General features: G+C 36.9%; 1 pseudogene; it reads right to left on the bottom strand.

Annotated features, from left to right (window-relative positions):
- Positions 1–1,366: 1,366 nt before the first annotated feature.
- On the bottom strand, positions 1,367–3,351 carry LOC101569160 (annotated as a pseudogene).
- Positions 3,352–6,030: the final 2,679 nt, after the last annotated feature.

Here is a 6,030-nt window from a genome sequence, read left to right as displayed (position 1 = left end):
TAGTGATCCCTCTGTGCCAGCTTCCCCAGCACTAAGATTTCAGGCATGCACAACCAAACCCACTTTCAGGGTCGGCATGGTATTTTGTACTGGGGATTGAAATGGATCCTTGTGCTTGCCAGGCAGGCACTTAGACTGGCAAGCTATCTCTCCAGCCCCAAATAGTCATATTTAAAATTATACAAGCTTCAGAACTTAGAAACTAACAAATTCAGTGATACTTCCATTAATGAATACTTTTGTTTGCAAGCAATTTGGTTCGCAAACAGATGTATTTGGCAAAATTTTGTATTTGCTTGCACTCTGCATTCATTTATAAACACAACTGTCGTCATCATTTCCACACAAATACAGATGTGGTCATTGGTTATAAAAACAGTAGGACAAATTAATTTTGTGAAATGAGGTACCAGTGTACCAGTCAAAGGGTATCCTTACTTCTGCAACTCAATTTCTGGATGCTAGAAAGGAACATAAAAGGTCCTGAGGAAATAAACAGAAAACTACCATTTTTCTCAGAATGAAATAGCATCACTGTAATGACTGTGCTGTCCAGATTTTAGGAAATTTGACAAAAGCTTCATTTTCTTAACTCTTCTCCCAATAATTCCATAACAAATGTCAACAATCTATTAAGGGTTAACCCCACATTGCCCACCCTCCAGGCAACCTGATAGGTTGTTCTTCATTGTTAATGCTTTTACCTGGAAGCCAGTAAATCCCTTTTTGTTAGGACACTGTTAGTATAGGCTGGTTCCTATCCCCTGGTAACTGAAGACCAATGTCTGACCCAGCTTCAAGTTGTACATGCACAACTGAGGCCATGGCAAGCTTTTGTATGTGGACTAAAGTCTCATGTAAGTTCTCAGCTGAGGCACCTTATCACCAGTCACGTACCACAGACTACATCTTCCTTGGGTAACTCAATGTTCTATGATATAAGCTAGATTTTATTTTGTACCTTCTAGAAAATGGCACTCATTTGACCTACTTCCTTCGCAGTTTAATTAATCTACAAATCTTCAAAGGACTGGAAAATTTCCCCTCACCCTAACAAAAGCCTTCTTCATAAGGACATATATACAGAGCAAGATGGGTCTTCCACATATTGTTTAATAAATGAAAGAATACACATTGTTTTTTACTTCTGTCTCTCCACAGGACCATTTCCCCAGGGTTGGGGTTTCCATTCATAGGTATGATCAGAGAAGTCATAAGCATTTAGAAAGTTCTGATGCAACTTCTCACCTCCATATTGTTTGGAAAGGAACTCTCAACCTCCTCCCCATCCAATGTAGGTTAACAAGGTCAGGGGGTGGGTGGAGTTTGGAAGGAGCACTAATGCTAACTTATGATTGCCCCAAGTCATATGGAGAGGGAGGACTTGTGGCCCATAGCTTATCTGAAGTTGTAATTCCCTTTCTACCACATACTTCCAGGGCTCCACTTGGAGTCAGCTTTATTATTCACATCCACTCCCATTTCTGGAGTATGCCTGAGAACAGTAGTGAAGCTTCCTCCATCCTTCTCCTGGCCCTCTCCTCCAGCCAGATTCCAAGTCATTCACTCTAGAGAATCTGTCATAATCTATGTGGCTGAATCATTCAACATTGAGAAGCTTCTGGTGTCTGAAAAGGACTGAGCTGTGTCTGAAGAACTTCCCACATTTAATACACTCATAAGGCTTCTCACCAGTGTGAATTCTGTAGTGTTCACTCAGGTGCACATATTTGCAGAATGTTTTCTCACACTCACTGCATTTATACAGCTTCTCACCAGTGTGAATCCTATGACGTTCAGTAAGAGAAGAACGATGTGCAAAAGGCTTTCCCACATTCCTTACAGGTGTAAGAATTCTCACCAGTATGAATTCTCATGTGTTGTGTGAGGCAGGTGTTCTAGTTGAAACCTTTTCCACATTCACTGCATTTGTAGGGTTTTTCTCAAGTGTGACTTCTCTGATGATGAATGAGACAAATGCTCTGAAGGCTTTGCCACATTCACTGAATATGCAGGTTCTCTCCCCAGTATGGATTCTCTCGTGCTTGGTAAGTGGCGTACTCTGGGTAAAAGCTTTGCTACATTCCTTACACTTATAAGGTTTTTCACCAGTGTGAATTTGCTGGTGTATAATAAGAGATGGGCTCTGACAGAAGGCCTTGCCACATCACTTATATTTGAAGGGTTTTTCTCCAGTGTGAATTCTCTGATGCTGAGACAGGTTTGCTTTCATTTGGAAAGTTTTCCCACATTCATCACACTGATGAAAATTTTCACTAGTGTGAATTCTTTGGTGCTGGGTAAGATTTGAGTGCTTGCAAAAAGAAGAGCCACATTCACTGCATAAATAAGGCTTCTCTCCAGAGTGAATTCTCTGGTGGTGAATAAGTTGTGTGTTCTGGTTGAAAGTTTTGTCACACCTATCACATCTGTAAGGCTTCTCTCCACTGTGAATTCTCTGGTGTTCAGTGAGATGTGAATAATTGAGGAAAGAATTCCCACACTCAGTGCAGTTATCAGGCTTCTCCCCAGTGTGTATTCTCTGATGCTGAGTGAGAAATGATCGACATAAAAATGTTTTCCCATACTACTCACACTCATATGATTTCACTCCAGTGTGAATTCTCTGATGATGAACAAGAAAGGAACTGTGACTAAATGCTCTCCCACATTCTGCACATGTGTAGGGCTTTTCTCCTGTATGAGTCCTCTTGTGTTGGGTGAGGGATGAATGCTGGTTAAAGCTCTTCACACATCCATGACATTTGAAGGCTTTTTTCTTTGAGTAAAGAGTCACACTGTTACTATGTTGGGAAATCTCATCAGCATGTAGGTTGTCTGCTTCTCACTGATGCAAGTTCTCTTCTGTAGACATCCTGAGATGTGCAGCAAAGTTTTTGGTCAAAATCAGGCTTTTCTTAATATTATATGCTTGACTGATCTTTCAGGATATGCATCCTTGTGAAGGTTATTCTCCCAAAACCTCCTTTCTGAAAAAAGCAGGGACCAGTAAACTCTGCCAGAGTTCTCCTTCATCCTTCACAGACATACTTTCCTTCAAATATAGAACACTGGTATTCATCTTCTTGGAATCTCTTTGTTATGATCTGTAGATAATCATTTTCAGATACATCATGTGCTACAACAGGCTGGTTATTCCAATTGAGCTATGTCACTCTTTTGGTGTGTCTGTTATCAGCTCCTTGCATTTTTACCAGCCACAAATCTTTGCATTGCTTTGAATAGAAAATACTTCAGATTTGAAAAATTATAAGCTCTTGAGGTCCTAGGACCCTTTGAGGAGTGGCATCTGAGGTCTCAGGGGCATACGAAAGTCCGGGTCACTTTCATGGCTCTCTTTTTTTAATCTTTTAATTTTGATTTTTCTGTATTGTTTTACTATTCTGTATTTAATTTCTTATGTTATTATCTTTATTTCCTTTCTTCTGCTAGGTCTGTTTTTTCCTCATCTTTGAAATTCCTTGAATTTAGTTTTTTATATAAGAACTTTATTCTTTTTAAATGTAGGCATTTATCACTACAAATTTCACACTTAAAGTTGCATTTGTTGAATTTCACAAGTTTTAGTATGTTCTTTGTACTTTTGCTTGTCTTAGACATTTGTAATTTCCTATTTTTTCTCTCATTGGTTAATTAACAAATGATTGTGTGTGTCAAATTCCACATATTTAGGAATTTTCCAGTTTTCCATTTACTATTTATAGTTTCACTAACTATGGTTGGAAAAGGTCTTTGATAGCAATAGCTTTAAACCTGTTAGCATGTTTTTGCCTATTATCCACTACAGAGAATGTCCTATGTACATTTGAGAAAAAATGTATATTCTACTGTTGTTGGGTGGAATTTTCTATATTTTCCTTAGGACCAATTCTCTACAGTGTTAAAATTCCCCATTTACTTATTTAACATTTGTTTGGTTGAGCTATATGTCTTTAAAAAGTGGACTTTAAAAATCACTACTATTATAGTGTTCCTGTCAAATTCTTTTACCTGTCAATATTTGCTTTATATATTTGATCTCTAGTTCTATGCATATATAGTGTACATATAATTATTACAATTTATTAATGAGTTTGTTTCTCTCTTATTAGTTTTTCTTTCTTCTATGCCATGGTGATTTCTTTCTGGCTTGTGTTTTGGTCTACTCTCTTAAGATGTTCTACACTGTATTCCCTTCTCCACATACACACTATGTAATTGATGTCAGATTATATTTCTTTAGATATTGTATTTGACTTAAAAATTTCTGTCACTATTATGTCTTCTAATTTACATATAGCATTAAAGTGTATGTTCCGCATTATAGTGTTATAATTTTCTTACCTTCCCTTTATGTTAAACTTACAAAGTGAAAGTTTTACTTCAATATGCTGATATTTTGTGTGTGAGCCTTTTTCTCAAGTTGAATAACTATAGCAAAACTTTTCAGGTAGTTGTAATAATAGATTATGTTTGTTTTTGCCTGAGGAAGACTTATTATGTCCTTTAATTTTTGATGGATAATTTTTTCAGGTATTGTTGGTTGAGGCTATTTTGGGGGGTCCCCAAGTACTATTACGTCATTCTTTTTTGGTCTTTGAGGTTTCTGCTAAGAAATTTGCTGATATTTCATACAGTGATTCCCTTTTATGTGGTACTTCACTTTTGCTTGTTCATTTCAAAGTTTGTTTTGTCTACGACTTTTAAAACTTTAGTTATAACTTAGTGTAAATCTCTTGGTGTAGACTTCTAGTCATACATTTTGATTATATATATATATATATATATATATATATATATATATATGCATTATATATACCCTGAGGACACTGGGTCCCCTGAACAAAATGTTCATTTCCTTCCTCAGATTTAGAAGTCTTTAGTCACTATTTCTTTGAATAAAATTTTTTCTGTCTTCCACTTAAGAATGATGCAATGTTTCACTTCATGGTATTTTATAAGTTATATAATCTGACTTCCATTCTATTTTTTTCTTCTGAGTAATTTCAAAAGACTTGCTGTTGGTTTCACTGGTTCTTTCTTTTTAAAAGAGTGTCTGGTTTTGAAATTTTCTACTGAATTTTTAGTTCAATAGTTGTATTAGTTTCATGGTTTCTGTTTGGTTCTTTTTAAAGATCTCTGTTTTCTTTTGAAAAGAAATAAACTTCTCATATTATTTGTATTTTTTCAGTTTAGTTTATTTGTCTCTTTGCCACCTCATAGCTTCCTGGGCTTAAGATGATTGTTTTGAAACTCTGCTAGGGAGTTTATGAATTTTCACTTCCTTAGGTTTGGTTTTAAAACGTTATTGCTTTTTGTGGTACATATACCTGACTCTGTGATCCATATATAATTTTTATCTGTTCTTCCTTCTAGGTTCCTGAACAGAAGGGATTACCTTTGGAACCATGAGTTACAGTTTGTGTCTAGTTGACCCCTCTAAAGCCTCATGCAGGCATGGAGAAAGCTTCTAGAATGTTGGATTAAGTCATGGTCTAATATTGGGAATATGAATGTGAATGCTACCCCAGCCTGGGGTGGGCAGCCTCATACAATATTAGGGAGGGAAAGAAGCTTTCTTTCTGCCACTCCTCCCATTTTTGCTCTTGCTGCTTTTGTTGTTTTCCACTGTCATGAACTGCTGCCATCTGCCATGTGCCACTCTGCCTTAGGCCAGCCAAGTATAGACTGAAACCTCAAAACTGGGAGCTAAATAAACTTGTCCCTTTTTTAACTTGGGTGTTGGATATTTTGTTTCAGCAATGAGAGAAGAGTAACCAAGACTCCATAGTTTAGCAAATTAAAATGGCTGTATATTAGTCCGTAGGTGGACGGCTCGTTGTCCTAAGCTCAATGGTTATAGCTTAGTTAGGTATATTCCTTCAAGGGTAGAACTGCCTCTGGAGGATTTCAGAAAATGGAAAGATATCCCATGCTCCTGAATAGGCAGAACCAACATTGTGAATATGGCCATACTCCCAAAATTGCTGTACAGATTTAATGCAATCCCTATCAGACTACCACCGACAT

This window comes from Octodon degus, unplaced genomic scaffold, assembly GCF_000260255.1.
Source record: "Octodon degus isolate 3935 unplaced genomic scaffold, OctDeg1.0 scaffold00166, whole genome shotgun sequence".
Taxonomy (NCBI): Eukaryota; Metazoa; Chordata; class Mammalia; order Rodentia; family Octodontidae; genus Octodon; species Octodon degus.
Note: the sequence above shows the minus strand (reverse complement) of the source record. Positions and strands in the feature narration are given on the sequence as shown.